Source organism: Mixophyes fleayi, chromosome 9 (assembly GCF_038048845.1).
Source record: "Mixophyes fleayi isolate aMixFle1 chromosome 9, aMixFle1.hap1, whole genome shotgun sequence".
NCBI classification, from domain to species: domain Eukaryota; kingdom Metazoa; phylum Chordata; class Amphibia; order Anura; family Limnodynastidae; genus Mixophyes; species Mixophyes fleayi.
The window spans coordinates 59,649,482-59,674,044 of NC_134410.1; the positions used below are offsets into that span (position 1 = coordinate 59,649,482).

Below are 24,563 nucleotides of genomic sequence, written 5' to 3' on the forward strand. Positions count from 1 at the left end.
CTTAGACTCTCATGGGGATTTGTGGTGTCAGACAATGCCAGTAACATTGTGCGGGCATTAAATATGGGCAATTTCCAGCACGTCCCATGTTTTGCCCACACCATTAATTTGGTGGTGCAGCATTACCTCAAGAGTGACAGGGGTGTGCAGGAGATGCTTGCGGTGGCCCGCAAAATTGCTGGACACTTTCGGCATTCAGCCAGTGCCTACCGCAGACTAGAGGCACATCAGAAAAGCTTGAACCTGCCCTGCCATCACCTCAAACAAGAGGTTGTGACGCGCTGGAACTCCACCCTCTATATGCTGCAGAGGATGGAGGAGCAGCAAAAGGCCATTCAGGCCTACACAGCCACCTACGACATAGGCAAAGGAGTGGGGATGCGCCTGAGTCAAGCGCAGTGGAGACTGATTTCCGTGTTGTGCAAGGTTCTGCAGCCATTTGAACTTGCCACACGAGAAGTCAGTTCCGACACTGCCAGCTTGAGTCAGGTCATTCCCCTGATCAGGCTGTTGCAGAAGCAGCTGGAGAAAGTGAGGGAGGAGCTGGTAAGCCATTGCGATTACAGCAAGCATGTAGCTCTTGTGGATGTAGCCCTTCGTACGCTTTGCCAGGATCCGAGGGTGGTCACTCTTTTAAAGTCAGAGGAATACATTCTGGCCACCGTGCTCGATCCTCGGTTTAAAGCGTATGTTGTGTCTCTGTTTCCGGCGGACACAAATCTACAGCGGTGCAAAGACCTGCTGGTCAGGAGATTGTCCTCTGAAGAGGACCGTGACATGCCAACAGCTCCACCCTCATTTTCTTCCACATCTATGGCTGCGAGGAAAAAGCTCAGTTTTCCCAAAAGAGGCACTGGCGGGGATGCTGATAACATCTGGTCCGGACTGAAGGACCTGCCAACCATTGCAGACATGTCTACTCTCGCTGCATTGGATGCTGTCACAATAGAAAAAATTGTGGATGATTACTTTGCTGACACCATCCAAGTAGACATGTCAGACAGTCCATATTGTTACTGGCAGGAAAAAAAGGCAGTTTGGAAGCCCCTGTACAAACTGGCTCTATTTTACCTGAGTTGTCCCCCCTCCAGTGTGTACTCGGAAAGAGTTTTTAGTGCAGCGGGGAACCTGGTCAGTGAGCGGCGAAGGAGGTTGCTTCCTCACAACGTTGAAAAAATGATGTTTATAAAAATGAATAATCAATTCCTCAATGAAGTACAGCACTGCCCTCCAGATACTACAGAGGGACCTGTGGTTGTGGAGTCCAGCGGGGACGAATTGATAATGTGTGATGAGGAGGAAGTAGACACTGTAGGGGGAGAGGAATCAGAGGTTGAGGATGAGGACGACATCTTGCCTCAGTAGAGCCTGTTTAGTCTGTACAGGGAGAGATGAATAGCTTTTTTGGTGTGGGGGCCCAAACAAACCAATCATTTCAGTCAAAGTTGTTTGGTAGGCCCTGTCGCTGAAATGATTGGTTTGTTAAAGTGTGCATGTCCTATTTCAACAGCAGACCTCTCAACTGCAGCTCATCCCTCCTCTGCGGGGATAATGTCTCCTGTGCTCTGACACGTCACTCTGTGTACTCTCAGCCTCAGGATCTGACACTACAGCTACCATGCCTCTTGTAGCAGCCCTCACTCCAGGGCCTCTTCCATGTGCAGTGTCCCCCTCTCTCTTGGGTTCACTATAGTGGCATGGAGTTCTCCCCCTCATCCAGGGCACACATTCCTTGCCCTGGCTCAGTCACCACGCTCAGACTTCCAGGCAATGCTGGGGGAGCCTGGGAGCTTCCACCCCAGGTCCCCAGCTACAACTCTCCTCTCCTGTGTCTTCTCTCTCTTTCTGACACTTGAAAGATCGTGCCTTTAAATGAAAAAGTCAGTCTTGATTGCACGACTATGTGCAAGTGCAACAGGGACATTTTTTTGGGTTTACAAAGTCAAACAGTAACACTACGACCCTGTCTGTCTGGGGTCTGTCAATGACGAATTGTCTGGAGCATGTTTTGAGGAGGTATTGTGGCCCCGGTATCAAATTGGGTACCGGGGCCACCCCACTATGCAGTCCAGATACTTGTTTGGTGGAATTCCGACACGTGGAGGGTTTTTAAATTATATTGTGGCCTCGGTACCAAATTGTGTACCGGGGCCACCACACTACGCAGTCAAGATACTTGTTTGGTGGAATTCAGACCAGTTGAGGGTTTTATTATTATATTGTGTGGACCACTCTATCTATACCACACTACAACTCTATACCACTCTATTTCCTACTTTAATTCTATTTAATTCTATTTCCTACTTTAATTCTATTACTAATTAATTACCATAAAGAGGAACCAAAAAAACCAATTTTACCAAAAGTATAATATGACTTAGACTTACAAACACTACACTTGAAAGATCGTGCCTTTAAATGAAAAAGTCAGTCTTGATTGCACGACTATGTGCAAGTGCAACAGGGACATTTTTTTGGGTTTACAAAGTCAAACAATAACACTACGACCCTGTCTGTCTGGGGTCTGTCAATGACGAATTGTCTGGAGCATGTTTTGAGGAGGTATTGTGGCCCCGGTATCAAATTGGGTACCGGGGCCACCCCACTATGCAGTCCAGATACTTGTTTGGTGGAATTCTGACACGTGGAGGGTGTATTTATTTTATTGTGGCCCCGGTATCAAGTTGGGTACCGGGGCCACCCCACTACGCAGTCCAGATACTTGTTTGGTGGAATTCTGACACGTGGAGGGTGTATTTATTTTATTGTGGCCCCGGTATCAAGTTGGGTACCGGGGCCACCCCACTACGCAGTCCAGATACTTGTTTGGTGGAATTCTGACACGTGGAGGGTGTATTTATTTTATTGTGGCCCCGGTACCAAATTGTGTACCGGGGCCACCACACTACGCAGTCAAGATAGATAGATGCGTATCATAGATAAAGTACATTCAGTGGTGTGGGGCAAATTGAAAAATATTCAAAATGCACTGACATTATCAAAAACAAGAGGTTGTCACATGCTAAAACTCCAACATGTATATGATGGAGAGGATGGAGGAGCAGCCGTATGTGTAGTGTAATGCAGACCTGTTGAAGGTTTTTTATATATTTTATTGTGGTGCCCAGTGCCCACTCCTCTACGCAGTCCAGGTACATTTATTGGTGCGAATCAAACAAGTTGATGGTTTTCTTATTATATATATTGTGGTGACCCACTCCTCTACGCAGTCCAGGTACATTTATTGGTGCGAATCAAACAAGTTGATGGTTTTCTTATTATATATATTGTGGTGACCCACTCCTCTACGCAGTCCAGGTACATTTATTGGTGCGATTCATAAAAGTTCAGGGTTTTTAAGATATTGTGGTGACCCACTCCTCTACGCAGTCCAGGTACATTTATTGGTGCGATTCATAAAAGTTCAGGGTTTTTAATATATTGTGGTGACCCACTCCTCTACGCAGTCCAGGTACATTTATTGGTGCGAATCAAACAAGTTGATGGTTTTCTTATTATATATATTGTGGTGACCCACTCCTCTACGCAGTCCAGGTACATTTATTGGTGCGATTCATAAAAGTTCAGGGTTTTTAAGATATTGTGGTGACCCACTCCTCTACGCAGTCCAGGTACATTTATTGGTGCGAATCAAACAAGTTGATGGTTTTCTTATTATATATATTGTGGTGACCCACTCCTCTACGCAGTCCAGGTACATTTATTGGTGCGATTCATAAAAGTTCAGGGTTTTTAATATATTGTGGTGACCCACTCCTCTACGCAGTCCAGGTACATTTATTGGTGCGAATCAAACCAGTTGATGGTTTTCTTATTATATATATTGTGGTGACCCACTCCTCTACGCAGTCCAGGTACATTTATTGGTGCGATTCATAAAAGTTCAGGGTTTTTAATATATTGTGGTGACCCACTCCTCTACGCAGTCCAGGTACATTTATTGGTGCGAATCAAACAAGTTGATGGTTTTCTTATTATATATATTGTGGTGACCCACTCCTCTACGCAGTCCAGGTACATTTATTGGTGCGATTCATAAAAGTTCAGGGTTTTTAAGATATTGTGGTGACCCACTCCTCTACGCAGTCCAGGTACATTTATTGGTGCGATTCATAAAAGTTCAGGGTTTTTAATATATTGTGGTGACCCACTCCTCTACGCAGTCCAGGTACATTTATTGGTGCGAATCAAACAAGTTGATGGTTTTCTTATTATATATATTGTGGTGACCCACTCCTCTACGCAGTCCAGGTACATTTATTGGTGCGATTCATAAAAGTTCAGGGTTTTTAAGATATTGTGGTGACCCACTCCTCTACGCAGTCCAGGTACATTTATTGGTGCGAATCAAACAAGTTGATGGTTTTCTTATTATATATATTGTGGTGACCCACTCCTCTACGCAGTCCAGGTACATTTATTGGTGCGATTCATAAAAGTTCAGGGTTTTTAATATATTGTGGTGACCCACTCCTCTACGCAGTCCAGGTACATTTATTGGTGCGAATCAAACCAGTTGATGGTTTTCTTATTATATATATTGTGGTGACCCACTCCTCTACGCAGTCCAGGTACATTTATTGGTGCGATTCATAAAAGTTCAGGGTTTTTAATATATTGTGGTGACCCACTCCTCTACGCAGTCCAGGTACATTTATTGGTGCGAATCAAACAAGTTGATGGTTTTCTTATTATATATATTGTGGTGACCCACTCCTCTACGCAGTCCAGGTACATTTATTGGTGCGATTCATAAAAGTTCAGGGTTTTTAAGATATTGTGGTGACCCACTCCTCTACGCAGTCCAGGTACATTTATTGGTGCGAATCAAACAAGTTGATGGTTTTCTTATTATATATATTGTGGTGACCCACTCCTCTACGCAGTCCAGGTACATTTATTGGTGCGATTCATAAAAGTTCAGGGTTTTTAATATATTGTGGTGACCCACTCCTCTACGCAGTCCAGGTACATTTATTGGTGCGAATCAAACCAGTTGATGGTTTTCTTATTATATATATTGTGGTGACCCACTCCTCTACGCAGTCCAGGTACATTTATTGGTGCGATTCATAAAAGTTCAGGGTTTTTAATATATTGTGGTGACCCACTCCTCTACGCAGTCCAGGTACAATTATTGGTGCGAATCATAAAAGTTCAGGGTTTTTAATATATATTGTGGTGACCCACTCCTCTACGCAGTCCAGAAAGATACCTTGTTGCAACGTTTTGGACTAATAACTATATTGTGAGGTGTTCAGAATACACTGTAAATTAGTGGAAATGCTTGTTATTGAATGTTATTGAGGTTAATAATAGCCTAGGAGTGAAAATAAGCCCAAAAACTTGATTTTTAAACTTTTTATGTTTTTTTCAAAAAAAATCCGAATCCAATACCTTAAATCCGAACCGAGACCTTTCGTCAAGTGTTTTGCGAGACAAATCCGAACCTCAAAAATAACGAAAATCCGGATCCAAAACACAAAACACGAGACCTCAAAAGTCGCCGGTGCACATCCCTAGTCAGAAACATAATTTTCTTCAGAATTTTAGGTCTCCAATGCACCAAAATGAATTTATTGATTGTCACTTGTAAAACCACCATATGTAGGGATTTAACTAAGATAAGAAAGATACTAAAAATATAAAGGAACTTAGATATAAGATCATATTAACTAGTGACATGCATCCTGGCTATAAGTACCTACTCCACTCCAAAACATTGTTTAATGTATATAGCCTAGGTAAATAGTTATACTCATGTATTGAAACTAAAAATATGTTCATTTTCACTTCTCCACAAATGGGAAATGTATGGGGGAGAGATTCAGACACATTGATATCCAACTCTGATAAACAACCAACATCCCCTATTAATGACAAGAGATCAGGTAAGAGTTGGTTATAGGTCAAGTCAGCATTAGGAGTAGGTCATCAGCAAATAAAGAACATTTATATTCCCATTCCCCAATATTTATTCCATGTATATGGTTTATAATATCTACCACTAGGGTTCAATTACCATGGCAAAAAGCAGTGTGGATAAAGACCAGCTCTGGCCTGTGCCATTATATATCTTGATAGTTGAAGATCTAAAGGGTCACAATGTAACTTTGGCTTGTAGGGGAGACATATAGTGTTTTAACCTATGAAATAATACCTGGAGGTAACCCTACTCTCTGAAATGTATAAAGTAAATTTGTCCATCTTAGGCTGCTCAATACTTTTTCTATATCAAGCAGCATCAATGGAACATGTTGTGTTTAATGTTAAATTAAAAGCCCTTTTGCCTTGTTGTCCACAGCCTGTTAGTGTGGTATGAATCCCACCTGGTCAGGGTGTAGTAAATTAGGTTAAACAGCATTTATTCTGGTGGCCAATATTTTTGCTAATATTTTAACATCAAAACAGTAGTTACAGAGATACAGTAATTAGCTGGTAATTCAAAACTTGAACTCATTAAAGGGATAACCATTATATGTTCTTGAAAAACTTGGTAGGCGGCCATCATCTTGCAGTAGGGTAGTAAACATTTTTGTAAGTAGCTTTTGAAATACTAAGCTTTTAAACCATCAAGTCTTGGAACTTTGTATACTTTAAAACTAAAAATTGCAATTATTAAAACCTTCTCTGTAATCAATTGCTCAAGTGTTGACTCATTAGGCATATTGAGACTTCACAGAAATGTTAATAAACACTGTTTTTTTGTAAATGGTTTGTTGGTTATACAGTTCTTAATGAAATTGCAGAGCAGCATTGTATAATTTCCTGGCCAGTATGGTATTCAGTTTATTAGCTTTGGAGTAGATTTTAAGCACAAGTCCATTTAAGAACATGTCCAGCATTTTGTACCTTTATGAGCAGTACAAACATTTGACAAGTTAGATAGAGAATTTATATTTTCCTGCAAATAGTGGGTTAATGATTTCTGCCACTGGGCTTTTAATTAGATTATTATAAGAAGGGTTTTTAAGTTTCCATAGATACAGAGGCTTCACTTGTGTTGTTAGAGCAATATGAATCTAAATTATGACGTGTCTGACCGTAAGCAGGGAGAAATGTCTCGCTTCAACAGCTGTAAAATAATAATTGAAATAGCAACCCAATCTATGCATGAAAAGGATGTATAAAAACAAAACAACCCTGTCTTCATGAAAAAAGCTGTATTACGCACCCTCTAGCTCAAAAATAGCCAGGAGGGTGCCCATTTCTTGAAGCCTGGGGGGGGGGGGGAAGTAGTCAGGGACAAGTTTGGATTGCTGTCCGAATGTGTATTTAGAGAAGGCGCTAAAGTGCCATTAAAATCACACCTGCAATAAAAGAGGCAATTATGGAGATTTTGTCGGCAATCAAAAAGAAACTTAAAGGGAAAAACTTCTGTATATGATGTGTAGATGTTTGCTATAGTTACAGCTACAGAATAAATATAATGTGAAAAGGTGCAGATGATGTATGGTTTGCAGAATTTTAGTGCATTGTGTTTTAAACACAAATGTAGCAAAAACAATATTTATTCACAGTATTGATAAATTAAAAGTATGGACAACCTCCATATCAGGTCCAGACCATAAATATCAAACCAGATAAACATACATGGTGTAGGAGGAAATGGTAGCTATACAAAGCAATGATATATCACAAAGGTAGCATAATATCTCAGATGCAAAATACTGTGCCAATAAACAAGAACAGTAAACAAACTGCAGTCTCTCAAATCTGTCACATAGTCATGCTTGGTATAATATTCCAAATAGTTACATGTACAAATCACGAAAAAAGTTCCAGCAGTAAATATTTGAGTAGATGTGTATCAAGTTCAATAATTCCTATATAATTCCTTTTATATGAGTATCCTCATATAAAAGTTGATGGTAAATTGTGGAACAATATCATCATCGGTTATTTATATAGCGCCACTGATTCCGCAGCGCTGCACAGAGAACTCATTCACATGAGTCCCTGCCCCATTGGAGCTTACAGTCTAAATTCCCTAACATACATACATACATACATACAGACAGAGAGACTAGGGTCAATTTTGAAAGCAGCCAATTAACCTACCAGTATGTTTTTGAAGTGTGGGAGGAAACCGGAGCACCTGGAGGAAACCCACGCAAACACAGGGAGAACATACAAACTCCACACAGATAAGGTCATGGTCGGGAATCGAACTCATGACCCCAGTGCTATGAGGCAGAAGTGCTAACCACTAGGCCACTGTGCTGCCCATACAGTATGGTCGAATAGGCATAAAAAATTAAATAATATAATGAGTATTATGCTCATGCTGAAACTGAGAGTCCAAATAGGTCAGCAGTGAATATTGGACCATCCCAGCAGTGAGTCTCAGAATAAATGGAGATAATGGAAGCAGTTCTAAAGTACCAAAAATGAAGCTAGACTCACTCAATACAGTCGTGGTAGAGTTCCTTCCAGCGGGTCCTGTGTTGTAGCACTTTTACCTCCCCTGAGAGTGGGGGGCGTCCGGTGAAGGTGGCTGGAATTCCAGACATTCCATTTACAGTTCGCCTGATAGTGCAGAAGCGCAGTGAAGTAAAGAGTAGTTACCGGGTTATGCCATCGGCTTTAGATGTAGCTAGAATGTTGAAACAAAGTGTATTTTATCCAAAGGTGGGAACAATGACAGCATATGGAGCCTATGTGTTTCGCCCGGCGGGGTTTCTTCAGGGGATATGCAATGGTAGTAACTGATGTGCCATGTAGGTTTAATAAAGCCCTCCTATAATGGACATTTCTTCATAATTGGTTCAGAGAGAGCGGGCTGGCTTTTCTCCATTATCTCATCCCAGCCTAAGTCTTGATATGGCTATATGATGGGGTAAAATAATGCAATTAATTGGTTGTCCCTAAACAACGGTAGCCATGTTGTAGTACTCCCAATCTAATATAGGTGCTTTAAATATAACTCTGTTCTAAAAGAAGCCTGATTGTGGACAGCCTTTGGGGCAGGGTGAGTTTCAAAATTACTGGATTGTCCCATATGTCTAACAACCATGATATGGTACTCACATTGCAATACAGACGCTTCAAGTTCGGTTCTCTTCGGGGGAAGCAAAAAGATGTATATCCACAATGGTTCACATATTTCCAAATATATTACATTCAAGAACATAGTACCTAGAAGAAAGTAACATAAAATTTCCCCCTTCCTTTGAGATAATGAATAGAAATCCAGAGTATGTGATCTCCCCTCCTATACATACAAATGTGATGGATCAGTATCATAGGAAAGTGTTAAGACCGAAATCCACATTCTGGCCATGGGGGGAGAGGTTCTTGAGATTAAAGATCCATTTAGTTTTCTCTTGGGAAATTTTATTAATATAATCTCCTCCTCGCCATGACTTCTCGATCTTGCAGATAGCCGTAAACGTAAGTCTAGAGGGATCATTACTGTGAAATTGAAGGAAGTGTACAGGAACACTGTGATTTCTACTTTCTTTCTGATGTTCCTTTGATGCACTAGGATTCTAACACTGAGATTCCTAATTGTCCTCCCAACATACTGTTTGTCACAAGGGCATTCTAGGAGGTAGACAACCCCTGGGGTGTCCCAAGTAAGTTTATCTTTGATGGTATATGTGAAAAAATACAGATAGAGATACAAAGCAAACCAAAACCTTCAGATCCAACACTACTGGAGTCACATACTCTATGTTATCAATACTGTCAATAAATATTGTTTTTGCTACATTTGTGTTTAAAATACATTGCACCGACCTCTGCAACCCATACATCATCTGCGCCAGGGAGAATACCTTTTCGCATTAGCCATTGAGGGTAAGGGCCCACCTTCACCCACTCTCCTCCCAAAGGCAGCACTACACACATTCATACTCAAGGGAAGCGTGGACTTCTCCATCTTTCTATTCACAGAATGAATATAGCCTGCAGATATTCTATTTATTATATCCTCCTTGACTAAGAACATCACATATTTTATTAGGGTTAAGTGGCATAAAATAAGTAGGAAGCTTAGGGAAAGTGTTGCCATCTTTAAAATGTGTTTCCTTTACGAGGATAATGTATTCCTTTAAAAGTGCAATCCTTTTTTTTTGTTTTAACAACAAGCTGTGTACCTTTCTCACATGAATCTGAAACTGATATTCATTTTTCCAGGCGGTTCTCCTATAACTCTTACCTTTGGAAAATCACTTTGTGGGGGAGAGTTATATGGCTGCCACTGCAGAATAAGTGTCTCACTCCTGGAAATATTTGAGGTCTGCTTTCTCCCAGGAGAGTGCAACCTGATCCCCTTGTCTGAGCCTGTCAGACAAGAAAGGAGGGTTAGTGGAGTGGGTGGGATTTTATGCTATGAATATCCTAAAGTCTCTCTGCTCACTACTTTACTGCTTCATATGTCATGTGTCAGTGGTTGCCATGGTAATCACATTACAATGTAAATCATTAAAAGCATCTTTAATGAAAACCCTAGGAAAACAGAGTGATTTATGTTAAAGAAACACACATCATATTACAGTTGAGTGCACCTTTAAAGCCGACTGCTTGAAATGCCATTTACTCTCACATGAGCTATTCAACCCATATGCATTATATCAGATTATGTGAATCTGACAGAAAAGGAACTAACAAAATACGGTACTTATCCCAGTTGAGGATAGGTTGCAGAGCTCCATTGAACCCAATCCATGATGTTGCTAGAATCGTAGTTGCAGAGGGAGGGGGTCTAAAACAGAAGGAAACAACATGAGGTAGAGGAGGAGACAAATACAGGGACATACAGAAGCAATAACATAATATATTCACAATGGTAAAACTAAAATGGCAACAGGTATAGTTATAGTCACTTTAGTTTTTGAAATGTCCTTTGTCATAAAGTAATGGAATGTTATAATCACATTGATACTTTGATATCTTTCTTGCATGGGACTAAGCTTCTGGAGTGGTTTTACAGATCCTACAGTTTTAATTACATTTCTTCCAGTCTGTCACGTAAAAAGATAATTTCTTTATCACTCTCATAATGAGCTTTCTGTAATGAATCTAAAGTATCTTGCAGATCAGCAATGTGTGTGCCAATTTCCTGCATGTCTTTTTAAAGGGCATGACTGTCCCCCTGTTGCTTTTACTCTCTATGAGAGTTATGGCACTCTGCATTCAAGAGATTGCAGCCACTTAAAGATGGTTAACAAAATTGGTTTGCCAGTTCTGTATTTCATAAATGTCATATCCCAGGTAAAAATGGGGGAACCCCTGCACTAATACCTTTTACTAGGTGGTAATGCAGCTTTAAAGATGGCGGATACTGCTTACCCAAGGTCTGGAACAGTAATAATAATAATAATAATTATTATTTCTTTATTAAGTGCTAGCATAGTAGGCAGTGCTGTACAGTAAGGGTATCATGACATACACAAATTACATACAATAACATGAAACAAAAGGTGAAGATGGCCCTACCAAAATAATCATACAATCTATTAATTCTTTCCTGCTGGGCAAACAGGTCTTTAGACCTTGCTACCATTCCCAGTCCATGTGGCAGGATTTCCTATATCTCAAGCACAGTGGTGGTAGTGGTCAGATTATTGGTTGGGTATATGATCAATGTTCCTCCACAGTTATAAGTACAAATGAGCCACTCTTGCGTGGCTAGGTTCATGGTTCATGTGATATTGGCACAATAGTTCTATTGTCAGCTAATTGATTCACAAATATTTTAATTTCTGGTTTAAGTTTGCTTAGTAAGACATTGTAGTGGTATAAAAAGTAATTTTTAATGTAAATTTTCTGTGAATTTATTTTTTTAAATGTAGAATTTCTTGCTAAAAAAATTACATCGTAAAAGAAAATTTTACTCAAAAATTTAATTCTTATTTTTTTTCCACACTTTTTCTGAATTCTAATGTTATTTCCACATGACATTCTTCAGTTGATCTACCTTTGATACTCTGAATGCCATATATACAAAAAAGGAACAAGCAAACATCTGTGCTATTTGCTGTGACTCATTTCTGAATAACACAATATTTATTCATTGTAATAATAGTGAAAAACTAGTAACAATACCTTGTTGGAAAAAAATGGTTTATTGGCATACAAATGTACACAGTATGAAATAATCTCTGTGCATTTTTCTTTGTTAAGGACAAAGAAACGTGCCTTATTAAAAATAAATAAAAGTAAACTACAGTAAAACTAATGTTATGGTGAAAAATGCAATAAAAGCTGCTGTAAAAAATAATAATTATAATAGTAATATTAATTATCAGGGCTGCCATCAGAAAACCATGGGGCCTAGAACAGATGGTAAGAGCAGCGTTCCCTCTTTAGTTCACACCAATCTGTTACATAATTCACATAGAATTATCACGGTAACACTCTGCAACCATAGGAATATTCAATAAAATATCATAATTATGATTTTTTAGTAGCAACAGCAGGTAACTGGAAACTTTGCACATAGTTCTTATAAAATTTTGAGGTAGAACCCTTAAATAAAATTGAGCATTTATAGCTAACCCTTTATGGAAAAAACAAGAAACTTCAGTACAGAAGTGCAAATTAAACTGAAATCAATAAATAGTAGAAATGATAGCATCCTTATATAAAACTGAGGGTTGGGAGCTAGTCTTTTGATTATGAGGTTTGGATTATCCTTGTTTTATAAGGGATATTGAGAGGCTTGGGGTTAGGTACATTTTTATTCTTGATCTGAAGTCCTCAGACTGGAGAAAGAGCAGTTGAGGCCTGCAGGGTGGGGTAGGGCACATGTGCACATTTAAGGGGGGATTACAGTTGCCTGTAAACCCCCACGCCAGCCCGGGAATAGGTTAATGGACTGGAGAACAGGCTGGTCCCTCTCCTGGGACCAGCCACTTCAATGAATTTGGCTGCGGATCGTACAGATCCACTCGCCCCCTTCCCTCTGTGTGTGCCTGCCTTCCCCTGCACACAGCACAAATGTGAGGCGCCACGCAAAGAAAATGGTCTTTCTCTGGCTGTACAGTGTTCTTTTCACCACTTCTCTCCTGCTTCCATTCACCACTGAATTCTCTCCGATTGGCTTTCCTTTATCATACTGTGGATGCCATATGGAGAAGCTAGCTGATTGCTGGCTGTGTTCCTGATACAGTTGCAGGAGACCTTTGGCATTCAAGAGAAGCAGACAGAAGTGTGCCTCTGAAATGTACAGAACTGTAAATGAGGGGGCAGGGTAGGTTTATCTATTAATTTAATGTTGAGGTGGTTTGGAGTAGTCTATTTATTAAATATGAAGACTTTTAATTTAATGTTGGAGCAGGTTGGGGCGGGGGGCGAATATGTCTGTCTGTTTATTAGGCCTAGTTGTTAAATGTAGGTTGTTTGAGATTTAACAGGACCCCAACATTCCATGATCCAGATAAGTCAAAATTGCAAGAACAGGCAGTAGAGAGCAGGGCAGTCTGCCATCTGTCGTGATACCGGTGGGACTGATTTTGGGTGACTGCCCTGCCCAGTCAGTACTTTATCCAGTCTGAAGGGACAGTCAGGAGGTTTGTCCCAGTTGAGATTGCTTATTTTGGAAGGAGGATCTGCTTGCACCTAACACTAATGTATGCAACACTGCCCGTGTATTTTGAAGGGAAGGGTTTGGAGAGGAGCCTAACAGAATTATAACCATGCCCCCTTGCATGAAGGTCACGTGGCATGGAATGGAAAAGTTGCTCCTGTGTATGCCCCTGGGGTAGAGCAGGGGAAACAGCTTTCCTATCATGGCATTATCTTTAGGACTATATGATCCATCACCCTTCCTGCAACACACACCTCTGACCATGTTGTCTCTTCATTACTTCACCCAACTCTAGTAAACACTCATAACTTTTGAATTTAAATAGGACAACAGTTCATAACAGCCTCACCCTGTTGCCAGAAAGTAAAAGGTCACACATCTTGCAATCATCTTTCCTATATTTCTTTCTCCCTGCTTAGCTGGTAATATATCAGGTCCCGCACACTTCTCCCACACACATATATCTGAACACTACTGAAATCGAGCAAACCTCAAACGCATCACCTGTCCCCCATCTCTTCCAAAGTCCATTAAATGTGCCATTTGGAATGCACTTACCTCCATACACGATCTCCTCCAGTGAAACAACCTTAACCTTCTGGCAATAACAGAAACATGGCTCTCGCAATTAAACACTGTTTCACCTGCAACTCTTTCACATGGTGGCCTCCATTTCACCCACACCCCCCAGACCTGGAGGCAGTCAAGGAGGTGGAGTGGGACTACTTCTCTCCCCACAGTGCATCTTCACAGTTCTACAAAATGTCCCATCATTTACATTAACATCTTTTGAAGTACATACTGTTAGGATTTTTAACCCACCTCTCTGCATATCGCTGTGATCTATCGCCCCTCCCCCCCATAACACACCAATAATTTCTTGAACATTTCTCTGCACGGCTCCCTCACGTCTTATTTTCTGACATCCCTACCATCATCATGGTTGATTTCAACATCCCTATTGCTTATCCACATTCCAATGCTGCTTCAAAACTGCTCTCTCTAACTTCCTCCCTTAGAGAATGAAGTAGAAATGTGCACAGCTGTCCTTAATTAAAGACTGTGGTGCAAAAATGTATAACAGCAGCCAAGAATTAAACGATAATCCACATCTAAATTAGTATTCAACACAGCATCGATTTAGCGCTCACTATTAGAATCATGATATTATGTGTCTCATAGGTAACTAGATGTTGGTTATATGAACCTGTGTAGGGTTATGTACTCTAGTTGGTAAGCAAGTTAATGTGATAGTTAAGATCTAAGATAAACACAATTTATTAGTAAAAGTGGTGCTGTATCATAAACCATTACACATCTAATATTGAACAAGTAAATACGTAGGCATATGCAGTATCAATAATTATACACAAAGAAAAGCTATAGTCCAATGCTGTCACCTTTTCAGAATGGATATAGCTGTTGTAGGTAAATGACTATGTATTGTAATAGCGAGCCCTGAATCAATGCTGTATTAAATAACCTCACTTGCCCTCTCCCAGTGGATTGAATCCGCTACTCATCGGGATGGTCACTGTCTTGATCTTGTTTTCACTAAACTATGCTCAGTTTCAAATATTCCTCAACACTTCTTTCCCCCTCTCAGATCATCGCCTTATTAGTTACTTGCTCACTCCCAGTTCTTTAACCTCCCTGCTGTCAAACTCTTCCAAGCATTTTCATACCTGCAGGAATATTAACTGTATTGACTTTCAGCAGATTTCCACCCCTCTCTTAACACCTTCCATCCCCAATTTCTACATTCTCCTCCCCTGATATGGCAATTCCTCATTTTCACCATACCCTAGCAACTGCCCTTGATAAAGTGGCTCCAGCGATTCTTCGTACTCCGCGTAGACTTTGTTGTTAACCATAACATAGACAAAGCTGGGTAGCCTGATAATGTCCCTGTGCATGTAGTGAATGGAGGAATAACGGACATCCTTCCATATTTTAGAGAACTGAAGTAAGGTTATCAGCAGCAGTAGTAGGCTGGAACTCAGGTATTCTGGGATGAAGACCATAGACTGTAAAAAAGGGTGTAGACCCAGAGGAGGAGTGGTACTTATTGTGGGAGAATTCTGCCCAGGGTAAGAGTTTTTCCAGTTGTCTTGTGAAGATGAGATAAATATGCAAAGAAAAAAGTTTTTAAATCCTGATTCACCCTTTCAGTTTGGCCATTTGTTTGGTGGTGATAGGCAGACGAAAACTTGAGCTTCACTTGAAGAGCTGAACACAAAGAACTTTGCCACAAACTGGACCCCACTATCGGATATTATTTCTGAAGGCAAGCCATGAAGCCTGAAAATCTCCTAAATAAACAATTGAGTCAGCTTTGGAGCTGAGGGTAGTCCAGTGAGAGGGACAAAATGGGCCATCTTGGAGAACCTGTCAACTACAACCCAGATGGTGTTGAACCCATTAGAAACTGGTAGATCAGTAATGAAGTCCATAGACATATGAGTCCAGAGTTGGTGAGGGATTGACAATGGTTGAAGTTGGCCGGCAGTTGTCTGGCGAGATATTTTATGTTGGGCACACCTGGAACAGGAAGCTATGAATTTTTGGATGTCCTGCTTGACAGTAGGCCACCAATAGGATGAAGAAATTTGAAAGTCTTCTGAACTTCAGAATGTCCGGAAAATCAGGAGGCATGAGTCCATTGAAGAAATTTCTTGTGAAGTGCTGGAGCTATGAAAATTTTTCACAGAGGCGGGGTAGGAATAATAGTGGTGGTAGAAAAGGACACCGGATGGATGATTGGACTTTTTTTAGTGAGACAAAGATCCTCATCTTGAACCACGGAACGAGAAAGAGCATCGGCCTTATATCTCTGGGATCCTGGCCGGTAGGTTACTTTGAAGTCAAATCTGGAAAAGAACAAGGCCCATCTAGCTTGTCTTGGATTGGGACACTGGGTAGACTTTAGGTACAGAATGTTTTTATGATCTGTGATGACAGAGACAGGATATTTGGCACCCTCCATTAAATGTCTCCATTCCTCCAAAGCCAACTTAATGGCTAATAATTCTTGATCTCCCATAGAATAGTTTTTCTCTGCCGGCAAAAATATGCAAGAAAAATAGCCACAGGGATGAAGATATCCATCTTCAAAACATTGAGATAAAACAGCACCTACACTTACTGCAGAAACATCCACTTACAGGATGAAAGGTTGGGATAAATTGGGCTGGCGTAGAACTGGAGCGGAAATGAAGAGGTGTTTAAGGCAATGAAATGCTGCTTTAGCTTCTTCAGACCAATTGGAGGGATCGGACCCCTTTTTGGTAAGGGCTGTGATAGGAGCCACATGAGTGGAGAAATTTTTAATGAATTTTCTGTAATAGTTCGCGAAACCTAAAAAAGCGTTGGATAAAATTGAGAGTGGTTTGAAGAGGTCAGTTGAGAATTGCCTTGAGCTTCTCTGGGTCCATCTGTGAGTCAGTACCAGAATGTCACTCACCGGACCGTGAGTGCCTCTGCGCTGGTGCGTGGTTCTCTAGCCTTCCTGCCGGCGTCTGTCCTGAGCCGCGGCCGTCCGCCATCTTGATGGACTGCGCATGCGCAGCCTCCAAGAACTCTTATGACCTTTGCTTTTAATCTAATTGGTGGATCCGGCACCACTCCCTTTTTTAGGCACCTGTGCTCATTACATCGTTGCCTGATCATTCCCTGTGAGTCTCTGAAGGTGTCTCCTGTGTCCTGCTCGTGTCTTCAGTTTCCTGCTGATTATCTGCTCTACTCATCGGTGGATCTCATACCCGCTATTGACTTCTATATCCTGCTCGTGTCCTCAGCTGTCTGCTGGATTACCTGCTCCGCTCATCAGCGGTTCTCATACCCACTTCAGCCGTTCAGCGCTCCGGCTGTGCCTGCATATCCTCGTGGACAAGCTTCTCTACTCATCAGCGGTATGCTTACTTGCTATAGACTATTAGCTATAACGCTGCATATCTGTTTGGAGCAAGTTCCCCTGTGCTCTCATTGTATTCATACAATTATTGACTCTATTCATTCCTCCACTTATCCTCACCTGGACAAGTCCTCACCTCCTCGCAGTGGTACAACTTGCTGTCCGCAGACCACTGACGTCTACTCTACCTACCTGCACCTGGACAAGTCTTCTCATCACAGCAGTGGTACAACTTGCTGAACGCAGACCACTGACTCTCCCGCTACCTACCTGCACCTGGACAAGTCTTCCCTTCACAGCAGTGGTACAACTTGCTGAACGCAGACCACTGACTCTCCCGCTACCTACCTGCACCTGGACAAGTCTTCCCTACACAGCGGTGGTCCAACTTGCTGAACGCAGACCACTGACTCTCCCGCTACCTACCTGCACCTGGACAAGTCTTCCCTACACAGCGGTGGTACAACTTGCTGAACGCAGACCACTGACTTCCCCGCTACCTACCTGCACCTGGACAAGTCTTCCCATCACAGCAGTGGTACAACTTGCTGAACGCAGACCACTGACTCTCCCATTATCTTCCTTCACCTGCTCACGTCCACCCGGCTCTCCGTGGTTGAAACCTGCCTTCCACTATAGTTGCAAGTCGCTGACTTACCTACCAGTATAGCTGCAAGTCGCTGACTCATCTACCAGTATAGCTGCAAGTCACTATCATCAATTCCATTGACATCCTCTCTCCATCTGCTGTTATATACGTTCCACTATTCACCCTGCTGCCAGAGGACCTCTGTGCAAACTCCGCCCCTTTGGTAAGCATAGTCACCTGGTGAATCCTGGGCAGAACTCCTAGTGCCCGTGACACAGAAATAATATAACCGAAGAAGGAGATGGATGGGACTCCAAAAGTGCATTTCTGCAAGTTACAAAAGAGTCGGTTGATACGGAGTCGTGAAAGAACCTCCTTGACATGGGCACGATGTGATTCCAGATTTTGTAGAGAAGGTTACGGAAAATTTTGCTGACATAATGCAGGAATACCACTGTGGCATTACTCAATCCGAATGGCATGACTAGGTACGCGTAAGGCCCATCACGAGTGTTAAAAGCGGTCTTCCATTCGTCCCCTGCACGAATTTGAATTCAATTGTAAGCCCCTCTTAAATCTAATTTGGTGAAGATGGTGGCTCCTCTGACACAATCAAACAATTCTGTGATTAGGGGCAAAGGATAACGATTTTTTATGGTAATCTCTTTCAAACCTCTATAGTTAATGCAGGGGCAGAGACCGCCATCTTTTTTTTTCACTGAAAAGAAACCTGCTCTGGCAGGTGAGGAAGACTAACGGATAAACCCCTTCTCAAGGTTTTCCTGGATGTATTCAGATATTGATTTAATCTCAAAAAGAGAGAGCAGGTAGGTACGCATTCTAGCGGGTGTCTTCCCTAGCATCAAATCGATCGGACAATCCCATTCTATGTGCTGGTAAGGAGTCAGCACCAGCTTTACTGAAGACATTGTAGAAGTCCCTGTAAGGTAAAGGTGGAAACTCTTGACCAGAGAAGACTGAGGTTCGAAGAGGCATGACATGCTGGAGGCAGGAATCCTTACAAGATGCACCCAAGGATGTAATCTGAGATGCAGTCCAATCAATCTGGGGGTTATGTAACCGGAGCCAAGATAAAGCTAGGACTAAGGAATGTGAAGCTTTGGGAATGATAAGAAGCTTAAGCATTCTGAGTGGAGAACCCCCACTCTTATCTTCAGAGGATGGGTCTGATGGGTGATAATACCATTTGAGATGCGACTTCCATCCACTGGCGTGATGTAGAAAGGTCGAGGTAACGACTGTATGGGTAACCGCAACTTCTGAACCACTGTGCCAGTTATGAAGTTTTCTGAGGCACCAGAATCAAGAAGAGCTGAGAAGTTCTTGGTTCACGGAGTATGTTCAAGAGTGATTGTTAGTACACAATCAGATTTTTATGGAGAAAAATTGACTACTCCTTACCTAGCTTCTCCATCACCGGTTAGGAGCTGGAGTTTCCTGGACGCTTGGGGCAGGAATCAAGGAAGTGTTCCAGAGCTGCACAGTAAAGGCATAAGTTCACCAGTCAGCATCTTTGACGCTCCTCTTTGGTTAAAAAAAGAGCTGTTCACCTGCATGGGCTCATTGCTTGGAGGAGAGGATTGCCAGGACTGAAAGTTGGTTATGCGGCATAACCCTTTCACTTCTTCCTTTATCCAGGGCACGTTCCTGAAAGCGTAAATCAACTTTAGTACACAGGGAAATTAGTTCATCAAGTGTAGAAGGCAGATGACGAGTAGATAGCTCATCCTTAATTTTATCAGACAAGCCACTCCAGATGGCTGCAGTCAGGGCCTCATCGTTCCACTTCAACTCAGAAGCTGCTATTTGGAACTAAACCAGGAATTGGCCCACAGGATGAGAGCCTTGTTGAAGGCATAGAATTTCTACGGATGCTGAATTGGTTCTGCCAGGCTCGTCAAAGATTTGAAGGAAGGCTGCTGTGAATCCAGAACAAGAGGAAAGCAGGGGATCTGCTCTTTCCCACAATGGAGATGCCCAGGCTTAATGCTTGTCCCGATAGGAGGGAGATAATGTACGCAACTTTTGCTTTCTCTGTGGGGAAATTGCTGGGCAGTAGCTCAAAATGAATCTCACATTGATTCAGAAACCCCCTGTACAGTTTTGGAACACCATCAAACTTGGCAGGAGTTGGAAGATGAAGATGAGAAGCCGTGGCAGGAACTTGAACAGGTGGAGCTTGCACAGAAAGAGACGAGAACACCTGAAAGGAGAGTAGTTTAAATGCTATCAAGGCGGGAGGACAAGTCTTGAAGGAACTGCATGATTTATTCCTGTGCATTTTCCTGGCTCACGAGCCAATTCACCAGGCTTTGCATTGAGCCCGCTCCTTGGAGCAGATCACTAGCGGGATTCATTAGGCCAGTGCAAACTGTCACGCCAGAAGATCTGTCTGTACCGAGACTGGGTTGTGTCTCTGGACCTGGACTGGAGACTGATAATGTCCCTCTGCATGTAGTGAATGGACTGGTGCAGATGGTGGTTAGACTAGCAGGGGGGAGCAAACATGAACTCAATTGCTAGTCTGGACTGTAAACGAAATGCTGTAACCAGAATGCTGAAAGAGGATTGTTGTAACTGGAATGCTGGAAGCGGATTGCTGTAACCGGAATATAATCAGAATGGAACCGGAATGCTTGAAGAAACCAGAGTGGATGAACCCGGAGTGCTGGAATCGGACTGGAGCCGGAATGCAGACTGCACTGTCAGAGCTGGGATAGTAGAAAGACTGTAGCAAGATAGTGAGACTGCAAACTGCTGAGAACCAGGTTGCTGTCTGGAATACAACATTGCACTGGCAACAGGTAAAGGCTCCAGGAAGTCCTTTTATAGTTGTTGTTGATTCCTGATTGGAGATTGCAGTCAGCTTGGCAGAAGCAGTACTCTGAGTTGCTGAGATGGATCAGGTGACCATATCCAAGATGGCAGCTCCCATGAACTGGTTTTGGAGGGAATCTGAAATGGAGGCTGTTATCACCTGATTGGCTGAGAGGAATCATGTGACTGAATCCAAGATAGCCACACCCATACTCTGATTCTGGAGATATCTCTGGAGTGGAGACAGACTGGACAGCATCTTACAGAGAGGTCTGAAAGCAGCAGAGCCTGAGAACCGAAGGGACAGCTTGGAAAGTCAGCACAGTGACAGAACCGGAGAGTCTGGTGTGTGACATTGACTAGTAATCAGCTCAATTCCTTCTCAGCATCCTCTGACACTCTCTCTCTTCATTTGATCCCACAAACGACGAGAAACTTTCTACTCTTCTTCTCTTACTACTCTACTTCCTGCCCGCTCGATCCCATACCGTCACAAATTGGAAGGTCCATGTCTCGTGTGCTCATTCCACCTCCAACTAAAATCAGTAATCTATCTCTCTACTGGTATCTTTCCATCACTATTCAAGCCGTGATTACTCCTATTCTAAAAAACAAAATTCTGACCCAAACTCTCTCTCAAATTACCGCCCCATCTCTCAGCTCTGTCGAAGTCAGCAAATTGGATAAAGTAATTTCAATTAATATCGAGCAAACTTGATTGTCTTTGTCTGAAATTATGCGTAGAGCACGCTACGGCGTGGAAGGGCGTATCCAGCCGCAACACATGGCAATAAGTTTTTACACTTTTGTATACATTCGTACAAACACACGTGTAAATAGTACACGTTAATCGTAGTTGCAACACATAGTTATTTATGTAAATATATAGTAGTGTTTATGTGTAATATTATAAGTTATATGCATATTAGTGATACATATGGTTCAGGTTAAAGGAAATGTGTCATGTCTGATATCATATTAATCCCCTTTACATCAGCAGCTGTCCGTTGCATTCGACGAAGAGATCGCACATTGCATACTCTAGTTATTGATGTTAGGGAATAAACCTTTAATATGATGCTGACTATAAAATGCTAATAGACTAGTTGTAATTGGAGTTTTGGTGGGAAGAACAGAGCTCATCCCCATGGAGAGATGACCCCCGCCTTTGGATTCCTTAGATTGAACCAGCCTATGATCTGCAACCCCCTGGACCTTCCTGAAGCCTGGACCAATAGAAGAAAGCCACACCATCTGCATTGTTTCACTGTATTTCTGTTTGCATATAAGCAGTAGCTCTCATCTAGTGTTCAGTCACATTGACCACAGACTTCAGACCTGAATGACTGTTTACTGGATCCAGAGCGCCTGTGATAAGTAACGGCTGTACTTATTATTATTTCGCTTGAATTATTCTGCTACTTTTTGAGAATAAATATTTGTGCGTTGGAAACACAAATCGAGATTTGACAATCGTTATTGGATAGCGACAAAACGTGCATAACAGCTCACATGCCCCTCCAAACTTCTTGAGAGAATTGCCTACACTCGTCTCGTACATTTCCTTTCTGCAAACAACCTATTGGATCCTCTTTAGTTAGGCTTTCGCTCTCAACACTCCACAGAGACTTTGTTGACCAAGGTTGTCAATGATTTGATCACAGCTAAAACTAAAGGTCTTCTAATTCTCTTGGATCTCTCTGCTGCATTTGACACCATTGAATACTCTCTCCACATACAAATGCTACAATCCCTAGGTCTTCAAGACACTGTGTTAGCCTGGTTCTCATCTTACCCATCTAGTTGCTCTTTCAGTGTTAATTTCTCTGGAACAACCTCAACTACACTTCCTTTAGCAGTTGGAGTACCACAAGGCTCGGTCCAAGGTCCTCTGCTATTCTCTATCTACACCACTTCTCTTGGAACATTTATAAGCTCCTTTGGCTTTTAGTATCATCTCTATATGGATAATAAACAAATTTATTTATCCTCTCCTCTCCTGATCTCTCACCATCTGTGTTGTTTCGCGCTACTGACTGCCTTTCTGCCATTTCATCTTGGATGTCCTCTCGCCATCTCAAACTCGATCTTTCAAAAACAGAATTAATAACATTCTCACCCAACAACAGAAGTTTCTTACCTGACATTTCTATTTCTGTGACGATAAATCCCACCCCGCAAGCACGCTGCCTAGGTGTAATCCATGACTCACAACTATCCTTTATTCCCCACATCAACTCTATATTTACATCATGCTGCATACATCTTAAAAAACATTTCCAGACTACATACATATCTCACTCAAGACATTGCAAAAACTTTAATTCATGCACTCATCATCTCCCGCATCAACTATTCCAATTGCCTCCTTACTGGTCTTCCCAAAATCAGATTTGAGCCCCTACAATCTATTTTGCATGCAGCGACTAGATTGATTCTTCTTGCAAAACGTTTTTCCTTTACTGAGTCACTCTATCATTCTCTACGTTGGTTGTCTGCTTTTCAACAAATCAAATATAAAATTCTTCTACGAACTCACAAGGCCATCAATAAAAATGCACCAACATACAATCTCCTCACTTGTCTCAAAATATCTCCCAACTCGACACCTCCGCACTGCACAAGATCTGTGTCTCTCTTCCACTCTCATTACTTCCTCCCATTTGCAGTTACATGACTTTTTTCTGATTGCACTGACTTTATGGAATTCCCTCCCTCGTACCACAGGACGTTCCTCTAGTCTTCAAACCTTCACGCGTTCCTTGAAATTCCACCTGTTCAGACAAGCTTATAATATTCCTCTGCCACCCTCTTACCATCCTCTACACAGCTAACACAAGACAACAAACCGCTGACCAACATAGTTGTGTGACTGAACATACAGCCAACTAAATACTTTGTAACCTTTGATGGACAAATATTCAATATGATGTAGCACTTACCCTTGTGTATCAAACCATTGTCCCATAGATTGTAAGCTTGCAAGCAGTGCCCTCTTACCTCTCTGTATGTATTACCCAGTATTTTTTTTTCTATTGTTTGTTTCTAATTGTAAAGCGCTACAGAATCTATTGGCACTATATAAAAAGATGATGATGATATATTATTAACTGGAAATGCTGTACCACTATATGGTAATGTAACAGTGAAAATTAGCTTATGATGTATCTTAAAACGTGAGGCTTTGGAAAACACAGCAGACGCTCAGAGAGAGAACTGAATTGACACCAGATCAAGAAAAACAGCACACACTTCGGTTATTTTGTTCAGATAGTGGAGACTTGTTTCAGGTTTGGATAAACCCCCTAGAGAAAAACTCTCAAGAGTATTAAAACAATTAAGAGTGTTTCAGAATTCAACAAATGTTGTTATTTTACAGGTGTTAAATTCATTTGTGGACTAATTTGCAGGAAGTTTTCTGAAAAGGCGTTTTGTGATCTTTGGGATTTCTAAAAACTGTTGTAATAAATGTTGTTTTTAAACTGTATTATTATATATTTTGTTAAGTATTTTGAAATGACTTATCTTGTGGCCCAAGGCTCAGGCCTTAAATATAGGGGTATGGGAGTTGTGTAAGAAACATATAAAACTAGGTACTGGCAAAGGAGTCACTGTTCTTAATGCACTGTTATAGGAACTGGTCACATTTCATTATAAAATGTAATAAT

At 41.7% G+C, this 24,563-nt stretch overlaps 1 long non-coding RNA gene across 1 annotated transcript in view; it reads left to right on the forward strand.

Annotated features, from left to right (window-relative positions):
* LOC142100681 (uncharacterized) overlaps nucleotides 1-24,563 on the forward strand; it is a 43,738-nt gene that overhangs the window by 13,175 nt on the left and 6,000 nt on the right. The window lies entirely within an intron of this gene.